Source organism: Ambystoma mexicanum, chromosome 1q (genome assembly GCF_040938575.1).
Source record: "Ambystoma mexicanum isolate Mex_15411 chromosome 1q, UKY_AmexF1_1, whole genome shotgun sequence".
Lineage (NCBI taxonomy): Eukaryota > Metazoa > Chordata > Amphibia > Caudata > Ambystomatidae > Ambystoma > Ambystoma mexicanum.
The window spans coordinates 226,528,713-226,547,512 of NC_090922.1; the positions used below are offsets into that span (position 1 = coordinate 226,528,713).

Here is an 18,800-nt window from a genome sequence, read left to right on the forward strand (position 1 = left end):
GGGAGATTAGAAGGGGGAGGGAGCAAAAGAGGACATGTGGGGTGAATATATATATATCATGCAATGTGTCTGATTGAGTGAGTATGATGTATGGGTTGCTGGGTGAGCTTATCTGTGAGGAATGGTGAACGGGTAGCTGTGTGTGCATGCCAGTGAGTGAATGCCCTTGGCTGGGACCTCCCTCTGGAACAGCCTCCCTGCCTCTCTCAAATTTGAGCAGGACCACCTAAGGTTTCGGAAGCAACACAAGACCTTCCTTTTCAATTCTTTCTCTCTCCCTTGCCCTTGCTGATGTCCTGGTTTGCTGCACATAGTGGTTACCTGGCCACCCACTGAATTTACGGGACCAGGCTCCCACATGACCCGTTGCCCTTGCACTGCCTCTGGGCCTCCCATCCACTTAAGGGACTGTATCTTTAACCCTACAGTCACCTGACTCTCTGCACGTACGAGCCACCTCCTGGCTGCACTTACTAGTTACTATGCACTCTCCCCGCTGAACGCCTTCCCCTCCCTCCCCCGCACTTGCACAATCTGAATGACACAAGGCCCAGTAAGATCATTGTTTTGTCCTCCCTCTGTCCTCCCTTCCTTGTCTTGTCACGCCTAAAAACACATGTGTACAGGCGCGTTATAAATGACATATCATATCATACCACATCATATGGTGGATGGGTGTACATGTAAATGAATGAGTGAATGGTGTGTAAATGTGTGTGTTCTTGTGTTTAATGCTGGGTTAAGGAGTTGATTTGTGGGGTTCAGGGGGTGGGATGGATAGGAGACATTTGGGGGGAAAATGTATTTTATGTAATGCACCTGAATGTGAATGTATGACATAGGGGTTTGCTTATGTGGGCATGTGTGGCTGGGTGTGTGTGTGTCTGTGAGTGTTTGGTGAATAGATGAATATGTAAATGAGTAAGTGAATAGCTTATGAATTGTGTGTGTGTTTGTGTTTGATGCTGGACTAAGGCGTTTATTTTTGGGGGTTGGGGACAGAGGTGGGAAGGAGAGGGGACATGTTGGGGAATATGTATATTATGGACTGGGTCTGAATCAGTGAGTGTCGGATGCATGGGTGGCTGGGCATGCATCTGTGTGAGTGTACGGTGAATTGGTGCCTGGGTGTGCATGTTGGAGTGTATGGTGAATAGGTGTATGTGCAAATGAGTGGGTGACTGGGTTATGACTGAGTGTGCTTGCATTTAATGCTGGGCTAAGGAGGTGATTTTGGGGGTTGGCGAGTGGGTGGGAGCGAGAGGGACATGTGGGGGAATAGGTAATTAAATACTGTGTTTGAATGAGAGAGTGTATGATGTATGGGTGGCTGAGTGTACTTATTTGTGAGTTTATGCTGAATGGGTGCACGCGTATATGAGCAAGTGAATGGGGTGTTTGTGTGCTTGTGTTTAATGCTTGGCAGAGGAGCTGATTTTGGAGTTTGGGGACCAGTGGGGGCATATGTATTATTATGTCAAATGTGTGAATGAGTGAGTGTATGTTGTATGGGTGGCTGAGTGTGTGTGTCTGTGAGTGTATGATGAATGGGTGCATGTGTAAATGAGAGTTTTAATGGTGTGTGAATGTGTGTGGGGGCTGGGGGTGAAAGGGAGAGGGGAAATGTGGAGCACGTGGGGCGGGGGGTGCACTAAAACGCCATTTTAATTTGGCAACAAGAATAAAGCAGACATGATATGTGTTATTAATGGGTAGACTGGCATGTTGTTGTAGCCAGTCTAGCCCTTTCTTACTGAGACATTACAGATTGTATTGGGCAACTATGGTAAACCAAGCATGATATCTGTTATTACTTGGTTAGACTTGAATTTTGATGCAGGCAGTTTGGTGATGTTTTCTTATTGTGGCATGGCATTTTGAATGGGAAAGCCAACCGAGGTATGTCCATATGTGGGATACTGCTAAATTAAGTCAAAGTCAGCATGGACACATTTTCTTATAGTATCAATACTAGCTTTGCGTAGAAAGCAAACACGTGCATGTGTCATGCCTGCTGATTGAGTATCCGTTGGTGTATTCCACGGTGCATGGTGTCTGTCCAGCTCCATAATGATCATGCAGCATGGGCTTTGAGATCAGCTGCTAGGCCGTTCTTCACTCGATGGACAGTGTTGGCACGGTTGCCTTGGCAACATTGTGTAGTGACGAGACGCTGATTGGACGATAGTACGTCCTTGCCTTCTCTGAACCACGTGACAGCTAACGTCGCTTCACACGCTGATGCGGCTTCCAGACTTCCACCTTCTATTTAAACAACACAGTGGTACTACCCAGTGCTTCTGACTGTTGTTTCAATTCGTTGGGAAGCTCTGTTCAGGCTCCTGCTTCTAGCAAACTGTGAACAATCCTTTTTTCATCCCGGAACTCCTGCAATCCATCTCGTGATCCGCCTACGTTTCCCGGACTTTATTGCGCTCCTCTCCGATTACACGGAATCCTGAGGAGTGCCGTACAGGTTATTTCCCATACTAACCTTCCTTCCCTAATTGTTTCATTTTCAATCATCTTCTGCTCTCTGGTCAAACATATTGGACGGATTACCTTCTGCTTTGGTAAGACGAACACCTGTGGGAATACAAAGGCTAATAGGGGTTTACCTGGGTGATATACTGAATTCCTTGATACTTGCTTTCCAGGAGAAGTAAGGAAGGGTTCCTCCAACTGTACAGCAACGTCTCGGCTCTTCAGTGCTTTAAGTGGGCCGGGGCCTGCTGGGGCCAGGCCCTGGCAGTCTCCAAAAAGTTGGACTGAGCCAGGGCACTGCCGGGGCCCCCGGTCCCACACAACATTGGCGGGATGCATTATCCTGCCGCGTCTGCCAGCCAGCCACAATGTCGCTGAGGCTGGCTGGCACTTCTGTCAGTCACTGTAACTTCCTCTGATGAACCCTCAGGTGAGGGGTCATCAGAGGAAGTTAGAGTCCCTTTGTTTGCCCTCGCTAGGTCACTGACCCTCGCGGGCTCCGTGATCTAACTGCAAATTAGATCACGGAGCCTGCGGGTTCACAGAGGGTGAAAGACGCCTCGGTCTCTGTGATCTATGTGCTCTGAGCAGAGATCACTGAAACCGAGGCGCCTTTCTCCGTTGGCAAATCTTCATAAAAGATGCCTTGAATTGTGTACGTTTCAAGCCATTTTTTATAAACGTAGAAATATTTCTATGTTTATAAAAGACGGCTTGAAGCGTGCACAATTCAAGGCATATTTTATAAAGCATTGTCGACGGACAAAGCCACCTTGGGTTTTGTCCGTCCTCAACGCTTTATAAAAGATGCCTTGAATTGTTTACGTTTCAAGCCGTCTTTTATAAACATAGAAATACGTTATAAATGTCTATGCTTATAAAAGGTGGCTTGAAAAGTACACAAACCATAATAAGGTAAGCATACAAGTGTGCGTAAACTACTATGGTTTGTGCACTTTTCAAGCCACCTTTCTATAAACATAGAAATATGTAACATTGCTATGTTTATAAGGCTTGAAAAGTACACACACCATAGTAGCACGCATACAAATATATAAATGCTCACATACATTTATATATTTGTTTGTGCACCTTACAATGCTTTGTGCACGTTTCAGGCCACGTCCACAATGGAAGCCACCCCCCAAACCAGGGCCCCTCCTCAATTTCTTACACCACTTAAAGCACTGCGGCTCTTCCTATGTCCGGGTTAGTCTAGAGGCTTTTCTCCTTGGTATAGTGACATCCCTGAAGGTTGTATGCTGAATATCTTTCTCTTGTTTCAGCCTGGTGTCTTTTTCCTGTTTTGTGGATATCCGTCACTTTCAAGTGATTGATTTCACTAATCTGCAATTGCAACTGCTAATGAGTTACATCATTAGTAAGGTCTCTTCGGCGACTAGGAAAGGATGGGTTCTGAGGCAGTTACTGACTTATATCAATCCTCTTGTACCTCTGCCACACTGTGGGTCCATTCCGTGTCTCTGGTGATTCCCTCCTTGTTTTGTTTCCTGTGTTATTCTGCAAAGGTTGTGGTTGAATCATAACAGTATGTTCGTACATGGGGATACTGGCATATACTGGTAGAGCCAGCATGAACATGCTTCCTGATGGTATCATTACTGTGCATAATGTGACTGGCCATGCAGAGTGTTGGTTGGTACATTTTGGTGTCAGGGCACAGGAACCATGCGCAGCCCCCTTGTTTCTATGCTATGTGAAAGATTTAAGGTTTGATTAAAACACATACTTACATCTTTCACCTAGTGCAGTGCACGGCGTGTCCCTGCAGTAGATTGATCATCATGCACATTTGGCATGTGTGGTGGTCTAGGGCTGCCTGCACTGTGGTACAGCCTGTGCTTTGTTGCTGAGCCGAGCTTTGGAGGGGTTAGGGGGCTCAGCATGTCTTGGGGGGGAGGGGGCAACACTCTGTGTTATGCCTCTGGTATGTAGTGTAGACATATTAAGAACATTACACTTGTCTTTGAATTTTGGGAACTTAAGAACGACTATAGATCTTAATATCTGATACATCTGCCTGTGATAAAAAAGAGTTGTAGGCTTGAATCAATAAGTACATTAGCACACTGGGTGGGCTTGGTGCTGATTCTTTTTTCTTTTTACAACAATCACCTTAATAGTAAAGTGTTTTAACGATGAACTATGCATAATCATTTGGACAGCCTCTGGATTTTAATTTGAGGATAAATGGCTGCAATATCTGTCACTCCGATGTGTTTCTTCTCTCAAAACCCTTGCCAAATTTTACAAGAAGAGGGGCTACGCGAGGGAACTGTGACCCAGACTAAGGCTGTCTGTGTACATGCCAGCCTGGAATGCACAGGCATCCTTAGAGAAATATATATATATATATATATATATATATTATATATATGATTTTTAAAGAGTGTCCCACATCCCCATATCCCGGTAGACATAGACATTTTGCTATCTCTATTGGATCCAATGCAGTGTATTAATACTTTGAAAATAATGCTGATGGTCTTGTGGAGGAATAGAAGACCCTGGGCCCCGCAGAGTTGTTGGCATGTTTGTCTCTTTTTAAAGACCCCACTGGACTCTGTCAGAAACAACATGTTTTCTATTTCTAGTCCTGTCTGGGTGGTCCTGTCTTCAAAAAAGGAACAATTACTATCCACAACATTGACAATGTCTGCTCTCTCCCATATGCTTCTAAATATTATTGAACATGTTCTTAAAGGAGTTTCCCATCACCTTCCTAGATGCAGGGGCTGATTCACAACACATTTAGTGGTAGTAACTCTGACTACCTTTCACTTACTCCCGACAGAGAGACTATCCAATTCACATACTCCTGAAAAGAGACGAGTAAGTCAGAAGTAACTCAAAGTTACCCCTGTTACCTTATTTGCAGATCTGCTCACCAATTCTTTTTTCATGTCCATGAGGACCAGACAAACCCTCAAAGTGTATTAATACTCTTTTAACAATATTGACTGTTACAAGAGAATTGACAGACTCTATGGCGCTGTGGAACATTGTGTCCGGTCTTTAATGCTGGTCCAGTTCCTTGATAAAAATAGCATGTTCTCTATTTCTGGGGATGGCGGTGGGGGGTGTTAAAACATTCATACATCACTTCTAGGTCCTACCTCTGCTTCAAGCTTTAATTGTTATTTTTAAAGCATTAGTAAACGTTTTTAAGAATCCCCCCATACCCTGTACAAATGCATGCATAATAGATCATTTCTAAGTAGTTTTGGGTATGTCTTTGAGAACAATGTGTTAAATGAGCTGAACAGTCAAAGTGTCCCTGAAGACTGTGGCAATTCCTGACCAGGAAACCCTGTAAATGGGACAACAGTGCTTCCATTGCCTTGCATACCTAATGCCTGCAAGCCAATGGCTGCAAAATGTCCTTTTCATTCTGATTCACGCCAGTGCACACCCTTTCCAGGTATCACAATTTGTATCTTTTAATATGATAATTCACCTCTGTCACTTGTTAGGCAACAACAGTCATCTTTCCTTGATGAACTAACTAAAAAGTCTCGATCGGTACCACCAAGGAGTGACACTGCCTCTGCACCAAGCCATAAGATGTCACCTCGAACCCTTGGTCACCTACCCATCTAGTTTTATGTAAAACTGATCAGCCTGTTTTTAACTGTTCTTCATGGCCAGCACTAGCAGTCAGGCAGCAGCTGCAGGAATGTAAAGATCACGCTCATCTGTAAGCTCATCTGTAAGCTAGATTGTGTGCTCATGCATACATTATGAAGGCAAACAAAATAAATTGTCATGTTTAAGTCCACAATGTAATACATTTAATCTGATACATTTATATGCCTCAGAGAACCTGAATAACATGAATCAAACACAAAGCATGTGAGTCTATTTCTGCAGTTCACGGCATTGCCATGTGATAACAAGCAGTGGCAAAGCCAACAGGCCTAGTACATATAGAGTGCAAAATCTCCTTGGTTCTGTGGTGCAGAGAAGACACGTGTTACTTTAGCATCTTTGCAAAATAATATTATGTTCTACACATATATGTATAGCCAAACATATTGGTTTGCCAGTGCTTGTTTTGTAAAGTGACATATCCTATAAACTGAAGGGGAAACTCCGGGATACGCCCATACCATAGTACGTGTATATCTGACCCTCACCCAGACTCAATAAATAACCAAAAAAGAGGATGGGTCAGGGGTATTGGAATACATTGCAGCTTGGGGAACTCTCCCATCTTCTAGATGCACATAGAAATGCTAGGTGGCAATATATTCGAAACAATATCGTTATTTAATTATCAAAACATGATATACTTTCATCTCATGTATAAAAACATTTAATAAAACACATTACAAAACAACACAATTTTTAAAGTACTTCAGTGACTATGACATTCCTATAACAGATTTTTCTGTTCTGAATAACAGACCAAATTACCTAAATTGGATAATGGGTCCACTGAATGTTGTAGGGTCTCCTGCTCAACATGTTTATGCTCATATGTCCTCTTAATGGTGAACATTCCTCAGGAGCTATGGTCCTAATCACTGACCACTCTTAAGTGAAATTCTCTAAACACCTCCATTTTATTATTTGTGACTTTAATAAACAATGTGTAGAGCCACAATGTCTTCTCCCAAAACACCGGCTGTCTCCAAACTTTCGGGTTAGAGTTGGCTGTTTCTTCTAGAATCAATACTTGAATTGCAGCTGTATTGAAAAATCACAACCCCATCCGTGGGTCTGCTTGTTTGCATTCCCTCTGGTTCCACGTAGTGGATACAGGAACTTCTCAATCCTTTTCTCTAGGTACTGCCAGTTTTCATGCACTCAGAAAGCCTTGGGAAGTCCAATTTAGTTGCCTGGACTTGCTTAGCCGGGACAAGGAGAGACGCTTACCCAGGTATAATAATAAAAACATACACTAAGGCACCCCAATTCCGGGGATCATCGTGTGTTCATAGTCAGCCCCCAGAAGCCTCTCTGTGCCCATCACATTACTGGACAGGCGAAGCTAAGCAAGTCCAGGCAACTAAATTGGACTTCCCAAGGACTTCCCCATGCTTATGTTCCCACAATGCCAAGACAAGTGTAATGTTCTTAATATGTCTACACTACATACCAGTGGCATAACAAAGAATGTGGGACCCCTCCGCGAGCCATGCTGAGCCCCCTTCCCCCCCTCCCTAGCTCGGTAACCAAACACAGTCCATGCCACACTGCAGGCATGGTCGGACCACCACGCATGCCAAATGGGCAGGATGATCATGCTGCCCTGGAAAGCTGTGTGCGTCCATTGTTGAATTTAGGTTATTTGATCTGTCATTCAGCGCAAGCAAATCAGTGATAGGAATGTCATTGTCATGTTAGCACTTTAAACATTGTGTAGTTTTGGGTATTCCATTAAATGTTTTTATACATGTGATGAAAGTATATCATGTTTTGATAATTACGTAAAGATATTTTATGTATTAAAGAACAAAGGGTTGTGATTATATAGCCACCTATCATTTCAATGTGCATCTAGAAGACGGGTAAGCTCCCAGAGATGTAATTTATTGCAATACAGCTGACCCATCCTCTTCATCGGGTAAAGTGACCTATGGCACCCTTCTGTCATTTATTCCAGCTACTTTTTATTTTTGTGTTTTCTTTTATTTTGGGGGCATACATTCCAGCCTGTGAGGGTGTAAGTGAGCAGTTCTAAATGCTTTCAATGAATCTCCTAATCTGGTTCACGTCAGTACGATTGGGATTTGAAACCGGCTTGAAACAATATGACATGATTTGATTCCTTTATAATGAGGGCAGGAATGGTGATCCAGAGCAGGTGTGACCGAATAGAGAAGGCATGTTTGCCACATTTCTCAAAATGTCCTATGGGCGCTACAAAAGCTTCAGCTCCTCCTATTGTAGAGCATGATTAAGAGTATATTCTACGCATATTTGGCTGGGAAAGCAGTTTCTTTTGTTTAATAGACAATATGTGTCATGCACAGCACCTTACAGATTAAATGTTATTCTTTCAGAGATTGAAGTCCAATTTAATTAGCATAACGCCTGAAATGTGGGAGCTCCTCTTGGATGTCTTAGGAGTGTTCTTAGGAGTGGTTCTGTTAGTTGGCAGTCTAGATTCTTTTTCATTTATAGGATCTACAGTCTCCTGTAAGGCAATCCTTACATAGACAGATAGGGACCGCCACCCGACCAAACACTCTTCCGGCAGATACCCCCAACTGAGACTCTCAGACATTATGCATAACACGACCCCACATTCAGCCCTTTGAATATGCAGACAGCATGCAATCACTTTTCTGTCACCCTGCATTTGCCCTAGCAAGAGAAAGATACAGCACGTCTCCCTTTCCTATATTACATCAAGACAAATATGTAACATGACACAGAACAAGATGCAATACATTTCCAACATTTACAATTCAACAAAAATAACACAACATCCTAACCAAATATAAACCACATACAATATTCACACTATCATTTTTATCTCAATAAACATCTTTCAACACACAATATGGTGCCAGTGGAGGACATGTACCCATTCAAATGCAGCCTCTTGTACTTCACACAAGAACACCAGAGTAAGAACCTGTAGAGGACATGATAAAAATAACTATTTAGCTTCTCCTATGTGTCAAGATAACACAACCAGCAAAAGAAGCCTCAGAAGATATGCACCCATTGCTATTTAGCTTCCCATACATCACAGAACACAACCAGTGGAAGAACTGTCAGAGGTAATTGATGACAGAAGCTGAGTCCCATGGAAAAATAAATGTGCAATGAGTTGATATAGGTGATGTAATATGGATAGCTGGAAGGATTAATTGAAACTGTGCCTGCACATCTCAATACATCGAGAGACTATCTCCAGCTAGATAGTCAGGACACATATCAGCTCAGCCAACAAGCCACAATGGCACCTGCTGCTCCAAGTATACATAGGACTACATACAGTACTGTAGCCTTCTTCATGTATACATATTCTGTGCTTGTTTGCATTTTCAGTGCTTGAAGACATCAAAACAAAAGCACTGAAATCATTTTGCGAAATTGTCAATTCAAACAGGCAATTCTGCTACTCCACCGACTTCCTGTCGTGGAGGAGAGCTCTTTCACCATTCATAATCATGCCATGAAGATTAAGCCAGCAGAAACATAGAGGATCGCCTACAAAGTCCCATGTATCACCATGCATTCTGCTATGAAGAGACAATCACATTGCACTGTACCACAACACGCAGTGTTCATTGTCAATATGACTATGTCTGTTTCTGTTTACACAGTTACAAAAACAAAGCACTGGCAAAGGTAGTTTTCCAAGGTTACAGGTCATAGTACCAAATCAAAATTATCAAATGACAAAAGGGTCAAGTCAATTCGACCGAAAAAAAGGATCGACATTTTTTAATATTTTATTTTGGGGGGGGGGGGGGTGTCCCCCCCAACCCACTGTTTTTGGTGTAAAAACACCCTAAAGCTAAACTAGAGCAGAAAAAAAACAGACATTTTTTACAAAACTTAGATCCTTTGGTTTTCGGTCGAATGCACTCTCACCTTTTGCATGCGATCCTTTTGTTTTCGAAACTTTAACTGGACACCGCTTTTCCAATGTTTTATGGGGGTCTCTAACTTCTGCCTCTCACTATTTGTTTATTGCAACTCCTGTGTTCCCTTGCCATGGGCAATGTGGCAAAAGCTGATGGACATTTTAATCCAAAACATTTAGAGGGCCTGAGTGTAGCATTATGCCGAATTACTTCAAAAAGTGGCAACATTATTTTTAACAAGTGCTCATCTTGTCTATTGGTTGTCAATATTTAATGTTCTATTGTATGTGTGTGAACATACACTACTGCAACTGCTCAGAATAATGCTGCAACGTTGTATATCTTTAATTAACATTTAATAGCTGTAGTCTTAACCGCCTTTACCCCCAACTATAACTGTAACCCCACACCATCTGTGACCACAGATGCTACTTTATGTGGCTGAGCACTTCATCCAAATAGCCATTAGTGGGTTTATTGGATTACTTTGGCAACAACTGCCAATTGTAATATCTTTACATTACAAACTGGGGGTGGATTAAAGTAGGTCAAATGTGAATGGGCCACTTTGCTATAATGGTAGTCAGAAGTGAAGACAGCAGAGAATTCAGATATGCAATATGGTGCATGGGCCACAGTGGGGGTAGGGTGAGGTGTGATGATATTGATTAGTGTACTGCTGCCAGTGCATGCCACTCACGTACTTTACAGTACAGATTGTGCATTTCCGTGCAAGAAATGTAGATGCACTGCATGCCGCATGCCAATCCCCTGAATCACATTATGCACCAGAGGTGGAGCACTAATCAATGTTTTGCAGATTCCTATTTGAAGAAGTGTGTGCTTGTTCTACATTATACATGCTTATCCTCTGCACACCTAGTGTTGTTCAAGGGCAAATATCATATACATTCCCTTTCATGGAGCACAATATATGTTGGATAGGGTGGCACTGCAGCTGATCCGTACAGGATGGGAACCTTCACCAGATAAGGCTTAGTCAATGCCTGGCTAGGTTTAACAGGTTGATATCATCCTATTGATAACTGGAAGATACCCTTGATCTAGACACATCATGCTTTCTGTCTCAAGCTTCTCTTCACATACCAGTGAACCCTGGTACTTTGATATGATATGATATGATAATTTATTTATATCGCGCTTGTACACAAAGTGTTTCAGAGCGCGACAAGGCAAAGGAGGGAAACAGGGGAGAACAAAACGATCTTACTAGGCCCAGTGACATTGAGAACGCGCAAGTGCATGGGAAAGGGGAAAAGTGCATGGAAGGGGCAGAGTGGAAAGTGCAGAGAGGAGAAGAACATATACATAATAATAAATACAAATAAATAGATAGTAGAGGCAATAAACATTTCAATTGATCCAATAAATGTGCAAAAAATGATATAGTTTGTAAAATTAAATCTGAGGCTGAAACATTCATCTGTGGTAACTTGTCCATATTTATAGGGATGCCCATAGCTCTTGCGCTATATCTAGCAAGCAGCAAAGTACTGTGAAAGGTGGAGGGGCACAAAGATCAAAGTAGCACGGAGAAGGAAGGGAAATAGAGTAATGAAGGAGACATTGGAGGGGTAGAGACAGGAAGTCTGAGACTCAGCAAATCAGCAATCGACATGGAATCATTTGATAGCCCTAAATTGGATAACACATGAAAAATAACGTCTGATTACAAATTGAAGTATAACTGAAACCAATAAGTGTGCACATTTCCAAATGAAAAAAAATTGCAAGTTATCAAATCCATAAAAATGCACTGAAAGGCTATACATAATGGGGCTGATTCACAAAGAATCTGTTAAGCGTAACTTTAATTTTCCCTTGATTTAACCATGGAAAAGGCTTTTTAATTCACAATAAAAGTTGCTAGGGGTAACTTTGACTTACTCTGGACTAAGGGCCTCATTACGAGTTGGGCGGTAAGGAGTCAACAGCGCCAGTAAAGGTGCCGGAGCTGTTAACCCATACCGCCCTATTACAAGGTCTGCTCGCGGGACCCGCTCTGGACGTCTGGTTTTACCAGTTATTTACCGTCATTAACGGGCCCGCTGTTAGCATGCTCCCCCATTACCAATGAGCCCTATGGGGTCTCAAATGGGAATGGGGATGGTCCTGGTCCGGGTTCCCTGAATGGGAAATACCGGGCCCTCCAAGGTCGGAATGGCCCGGTATGTCCCCATTCAGGGACCACAGACCCAGACCCGAGTTTCTAGGCAGCCATGCCCTTTTTAAGGGCATGGCTGCCTCCAAACTCGTAATGAGGCCCTAAGTCATGGTCAGTTGTAGAAGTAACTTCTAATAATACCAGGTGTACATTATGGCAATCATGCGTTTGTTTGTGAAGCAGCAACACTGTGTTTAATAATATTGAAACGGATTCATAAAGAAGATCCCAGATGTAGCACTCACTTACAGCTGACTTACTCTTCCCTTTCCAGGAGAAAGTCCATTGCCAGTCAGAGTTACTGTACTTTTTTATTAATCGAATGGCCCTCTGAAGGAGAAATTCATAGTAACATTTTTGTGACTTGCCCATTATGAACTGAAAAAGGGTCTGATTTACAAAGACTAACCATGACATATGCTGGACTAACTCCTAAAGAGTGATTGCTAAATTTAAAAAAATGTTACCATAAAAAATTCTAATTTACTCTTGACTTTCTACTGGAAGGAGAATGATAAGCCAGGAGGCTTGTAACTTAGAGTTTTTCATGGTAATTACTTTGTGAATCATAGCATATTTCAAGGAATAGTTCAACACATTAGTGCTGCATCACAAAGAATTTCGTTGTTGTCATGATGTAAGTTACTCCGCCTGAACATTATTTACATCTGAAATCTGTATTCACAAAAAAATCAGATGTAAAATTCTTCTGTCGGAAAATAAATGTATGTTGGACCTGATTCACAAATAAGGCCCACTTCCACCCAAAATTGACACTTTGCAGAGGAGTAACATGATCTGAAGGGCCTTACTCCATGTCAGACAGGCAAACATATCTTTTAAAATAAACATTTTCAATACTTTTTCTTTCACTCCAAAATATGTTTCACTGTCTATCAATTCTTAATCCACATATCTCACACAATTACAAGATGGTTAATTAACTTTCATACCTAAACTCCAAATTTTACACCTATCTTGTTCAGGTGTAAAATGGGTTCACAAAATTATTTTGTGAAAACCTTGAAGTTTTAGTAATACATTTAAAGTTACTCTTTTCTGGGAATGTAATATTTCCCATTCCTATTTATTCACCCACAAATCCCCAACATGTTCCAAGGACAGGCCACTTTTACCAACCTTGCAGTAAGTTACACCTAATTATGTAACTTTCTCCAAAATATATGCCAATTGATACATTATAATCCTTTTATAAATAAGTCATATGTCCTTTTGTGAATGTGTAGTAGATCAACCATGAGTAATTTACTATTATTTCCAATGAATCATTTAGAGCCAAACCTGGCAAATGATATCTGTGTTGGCCCCCATAAAAGGTCACATGGATTCAAACCCAGGACTGTTTTACCTACACACTCATGTGGAGAGACAATTCAATTCAAAGAGAAGTTACCAGTGTTAACTTTGACTTTCTCCTGACTTATTCTTCTCTTTCCAGGAGTAAGCCAGAGGTACTCATAGTGTGAAAGGAATAGTGTATTTCCTGGAGTAAGTCAGAAGAAAGTCAGAGCACGCCTGCGTTACCACTGGTAACTTCTTTGTGAATCAGCGTGTACGTTTGAGTTTCATCAGAAACTCCTGCCCATCTCCCTTGTGCATCCTTTTTGTATTATGCCACATCCCAAAAGACTTAGAGAACCACTTCAAGCACTGCTTTGAATGTTTTGGAACTAGAGAATACAATTCTTACTCTTCGCACAAGTTTTCGTTGGGCGGCTTGGTGAAGGTGACCAAAGAGGACGATTTCCGATAATGCACTGGGAAAGTTCCTCCGATGAGGATATCGCCATCTCGGCTGAAGCCTTGGGGGCTTAACTCAATATTTCTGCAGTGGGGCCCAGTGGTCTTGGAGACGGGTGCGGAGAAGAGCAGGAAGAAACCGAAGAGGAACAAAATCATACTTCAGGTAGAACAATCTGAGGTTTCAATGGAGAAAGCAAGGATTAGATTTGGGCTTAAAAGGTGTTAAAAAGGGCCACAGTGTATACTACAAACAATACAGTTATTCATTTAGCAAAACAATTACATAGTACACAACCTAAATATGTTTCTTTTGGCAACTGAATAACAGCCTTTACATCCCTCCCCATAATGAAAGTCTGAGGATGCTCTTCCAGGATCCGGCCGAGTGACTTGCAGGGTGCAATGAGATCCCTGCAGCAGGCAGACTAACCCACCGAGCCACCTTACAAATGTACGATACATTAATGTGGTTTCAGGAAGGTGGAAGGAATGCACAGAAACACTGAAGCTGCTAAATATTTCTTTGATTTCAGCAATGAAGTGGGCAGGATCGTTAAGCCTGATACTCCGCCCTGTCATTTAATTCTCTTGTAAAGTGTCTTCCCTCTGCTTTCATTGGAAAGTCTGTGCTGTTTTCCACCCTGGCAAATCTTGTACTGAGTCCAAGTACTTTAAAAGTGATGAGGCATCAAGGATGCCTAAAAGGTCATGACCCAGTTGGGGTAGGTGAGGTGCAAGTTGTATCTGATGCAGCTTATGACGTGTAAGTAAATGAGGAACTTTTATTATAGGAGGAGTGGCCTGTGCAATTAAAAGAGTTTCATAAAAGAATGTCTAATTTTGTATTACAAATTATATCTAAAAGGGATGCAAAATGAGCTATAAAAGGTGGTGAAATATAATGTACTTCTGTAACAAGAAAAACACACTAAAATAATGTCTTAAATAAAATGAAACATTTTATTTTCGTTCAGTCTTTTTAATGCCAGATTTTGCTGGCGGGAGGGCTGCAGACCACAGCAAATTGTACATTTCTTGCTCTAGGAGTTCTAATATTGAGCTAAGTCTCTCGAAGATGTGGATAACACATTCTCTTTGTGACTATGGGATGTAATAGCCCATGCCTCAGATTCTCTCCTGGTACTGGTGCAGGGAGAAAACAGGCCTGAGATCCAGGGGCAGCCAGGGGAAATGTTCCATGAATCATCAACATAGGTAATGTTTGCATTCTCAGATGTTCCCCTGAGTTGGCAGGACCTTGCTGAGCTGACCCCAGTAGTTGGCGCAAAAAGATTTTATGAACTAGGAGTTTCTGATGATTAACACTTCTGATGTCAAATTGTAAGTCAATAAATGCATTCCATATTTATTGTGCTATATTAGCTAGAACAGGGGTACTAAACTTGAATGCTATTCTTCCAGTACATTCTAGGTGACTATGAAGTGAGTTAGCCAATGTATTTCATTTTCATAAATGAGTTGTGTCCTTTGCTGAAATGCTAATCCAGAGACGGGGATCCCCCTTCTTTGGGCACCAGAGGTAGGGTAACCCAAGATTCCCCTTTATCTGCCACACACGCACAATGCCGTGCACGCATTGCCAGTGTGCCCTAAACCTGTTTCTGTAAGGATAACTTCCAGAATGAGTGAGGCTCCTTTGATCTCTTAATAAGTAACCCAAGATCTCGGCTTGTCTCTCTCCTGACATGGCCAACTGGGGGGAATTTGTTTTAACTGGGAGGGGTGTTTGTGGTCCCAAATGCCTGAACTTCAAAACATTATATTGCAAACAAAAACTAGTTTGATGTAGGTATTGTCCTTATTTTCTCCCACGACCAGCAAAAAGGCGCTACTTTAATCTTTACAAATTACGCTCCAGAAACATGAGGATCTAGGACTGCTGCAAATTCTATGCATTGCTATGCGAATGTCCTCTATGTGGACATGCAAGACTCAGCATTTACAATCTTCTCGGAATTCAGGGGTACTGTTTAGTTTGTATCTGAAGCAATACCCCATGTCACATTACCAAATATCACTTAATTGTTGTTTGGTAGGAAACAGAGCGAAGTTTAAAATCGCTTGGGATATATACAAAAGCAATAAAGGAATTTCTATGATCTATCTCGCTTGTTCAATACATATTTTAAATCAGACCAATCATTCTAACGAAGCAATATTTGCAATTATTACTAAAAAAGTCTGCCTCTCCTCGGTGCAAGGATCCCAACTCTGGCACTCTGTGCCCATAGCCCTTAGAGGTGAGGCTAATGAAAACATATCAGATTTCACCTGAAAATCACAGCCAAGGCAGTGTGTTTGTCCATCTTCTTCTGGGATGAAAATCATCAGTGCTTGGAGACTGTTAAATATGTGAGGTGTGGTATGAAAGTGCTAACACTCACTAACTGCATCCAATATCCAATAAGTGGTAATGCTAGATGGTCACCACACCTTTGCCTAGATGTGAGCGCTTACTCTGGAGTTGACGATATCATATCATGGCTGACTTCACAACCAAATTCAAAATGAAAACAAAGTCAGTAGATTAACACTTTACCGCTTAATGAGAACTTTAGTGCCATCACCCCAATCCTATTTTAGGAAATCTAGGATAACAATATTTTTTCTCATTTATAAAACCTAAACTAAAAAGTGATGGAAGGATGGATATAAGTCAATCATAGCCACAGGTGTTACTCTGGGCAATCTTTTGTACCAATACATTTGATCCTAGGAAGTGCCAAAGAGTCCCAAGCTACACAGCATTGATGAGGCACAAGGAGGCCCTGATATTGGGCTAGAAGGTGGCCAAGTAAATGAGTGTGAATCAATCTTGATAAAACCTGGCCGCCAATGGGTGGGTGCTTGCCAGCAGTCCCCCCTCCCATCCTTTCATTTTCTGGGTTAAATTCCAGCAGAAAACCCAGGGTTCTATGTCATATTTCTGCATATTAAGTGCCAAACACAAACAAGACTGATTTATTTCAGCCAATTCTGTGTGGCCTTCTACATGCCAAAATATCACCTTCTAAACTCCCTCCAACCCCCCAGACAGCAATCTTGCCCCAACCACACCGGCTCCCACGCTCGTGGGATATCTAAAAAAACCAGGGGGGGTTTCACCCATTGAACCCCATATTTCACTTCCCGCCCATTCTCAGCACAAAACATATGCCCTCATCCTCCACCACTACCATAGATGCAAACACTTTTTTTATTTTTTATCACAACCATTCACCGAAGAAGAAAACATTGGGCGGGGCTAACTCAATGGGAAATAAAAGGAAACAATGAGTATTTAAAATGGGATATCCTTTGATAAAAGAGAAGTTAAAATTGTGATTGGAGCAGGAAGATTACCTGATGAAGGCTATTGGCACTTTAGGAATGTAGAACAGTGAATATTTGATTTGAAATGAAACGAACCATGAAGAATGTAGCATAGAGATCATCCAAAAAGAGATTGAGCAGTCCTCCAAGTACTCACAAGGACATTTGCCAAGGTCAACGAGGAAGTCACCAAACTCAAGGAAAGAAACACGAATACCTTGAAGGGTAAAACCATGAAGGTTTGAACATGACAATCCAGCCCTATAATACATGGGCAAGGCAGACATAACAATGGAAGAGCTTTGATAGCCTGGACTGAAAATTTGAAAGAACTGCTCTTTCTATTGATATCAAACCGGATTCTACATCTTCTCATGCTACACTCTAAAAATTAGATAAAACAATAGTACAGATGGCTCTAAAAGGCTCCTCATCTTCAATTTCTGAGTAACAGATTTTGGGATAGAGAAAGGATATTTGCTACTGCAGAATCGAAAGGGCACACTGGGAAACAATAATTGGAAAAATACATCTGTCCCCTGACCTGGTTCCTCGACCAATAGAAAGATTATGATAATGCAACCAAGAAGAACTGCATAGGTTCAAGCAGAGGAAGATGGAATAACCTCGGTGGAAAAGATTCCGGTCTTGTGGAGTTAAAGTGAATACCTTTTCGGGGCTTCCAAAGTCTTTCCCATACTCACCTCAGGGTCCAAGGAAAAAGGGCCAGATGCAAGGAAGCCTGTGTATGATATACTTGGAAGTATGCATGTCCCTTTTGAGAAAAGCAGACATTGCTGAATGCCGTTGTAAGAGTTACATACGTGCCTGTAATGACTCGGCATCAGCTAAACAACTTGGGAACCATTAGATTGTATTGTGTCAAAAATTGGATCCATAGCAGAAGCTTTGACCGTGTTCAAAACTTTTCTGTGATCATGTAGGTTTTTCTGCTTTTTAAGGGATTTGCCAGTAGTTTTACATCTTTTCTGTTAGAAATACAATAAAAGAAAATTAAATGGAAAAAATAAACATTGTCTTTTGAGAATGCGGCAAAGAGTTTGGCTGAAAGTCAGATGATGGAGCCTTGAGTTTAGCTTCCATTCCTCACATGTGCTTCTTCATAATTGCTAATTTAGGGTTAGTATTTATTACTACCATGTACGGATCTCCATCACTCCACCTTCATCCTCATATGCATACTATATTTCTGAATTATTTAAGGAAGTTGAAATTGAAGTCCAAATTGTCCCATTTTTGACACAAACGTAGGACCAGCCACAATCTGACTAAAACTAAAAACGTTAATATTAGAAACATAAAGCTGAAGATAAGATACAAATTGATGCAGGCAGACAAAGATCAGACGAAAAGGAAGGCTGGATGGCCCTATTGATCAGATTTTTTAACATACTTTTATCTTCCAAAATACAACAAAATGAGCTGAGCATTTTGTGACTTAATTT

At 41.6% G+C, this 18,800-nt stretch overlaps 1 pseudogene; it reads right to left on the reverse strand.

The window, feature by feature from the left end:
* The window catches only part of LOC138554554 (extracellular calcium-sensing receptor-like), a 142,798-nt pseudogene extending 128,641 nt beyond the window's left edge, over positions 1–14,157 (reverse strand).
* Positions 14,158–18,800: the final 4,643 nt, after the last annotated feature.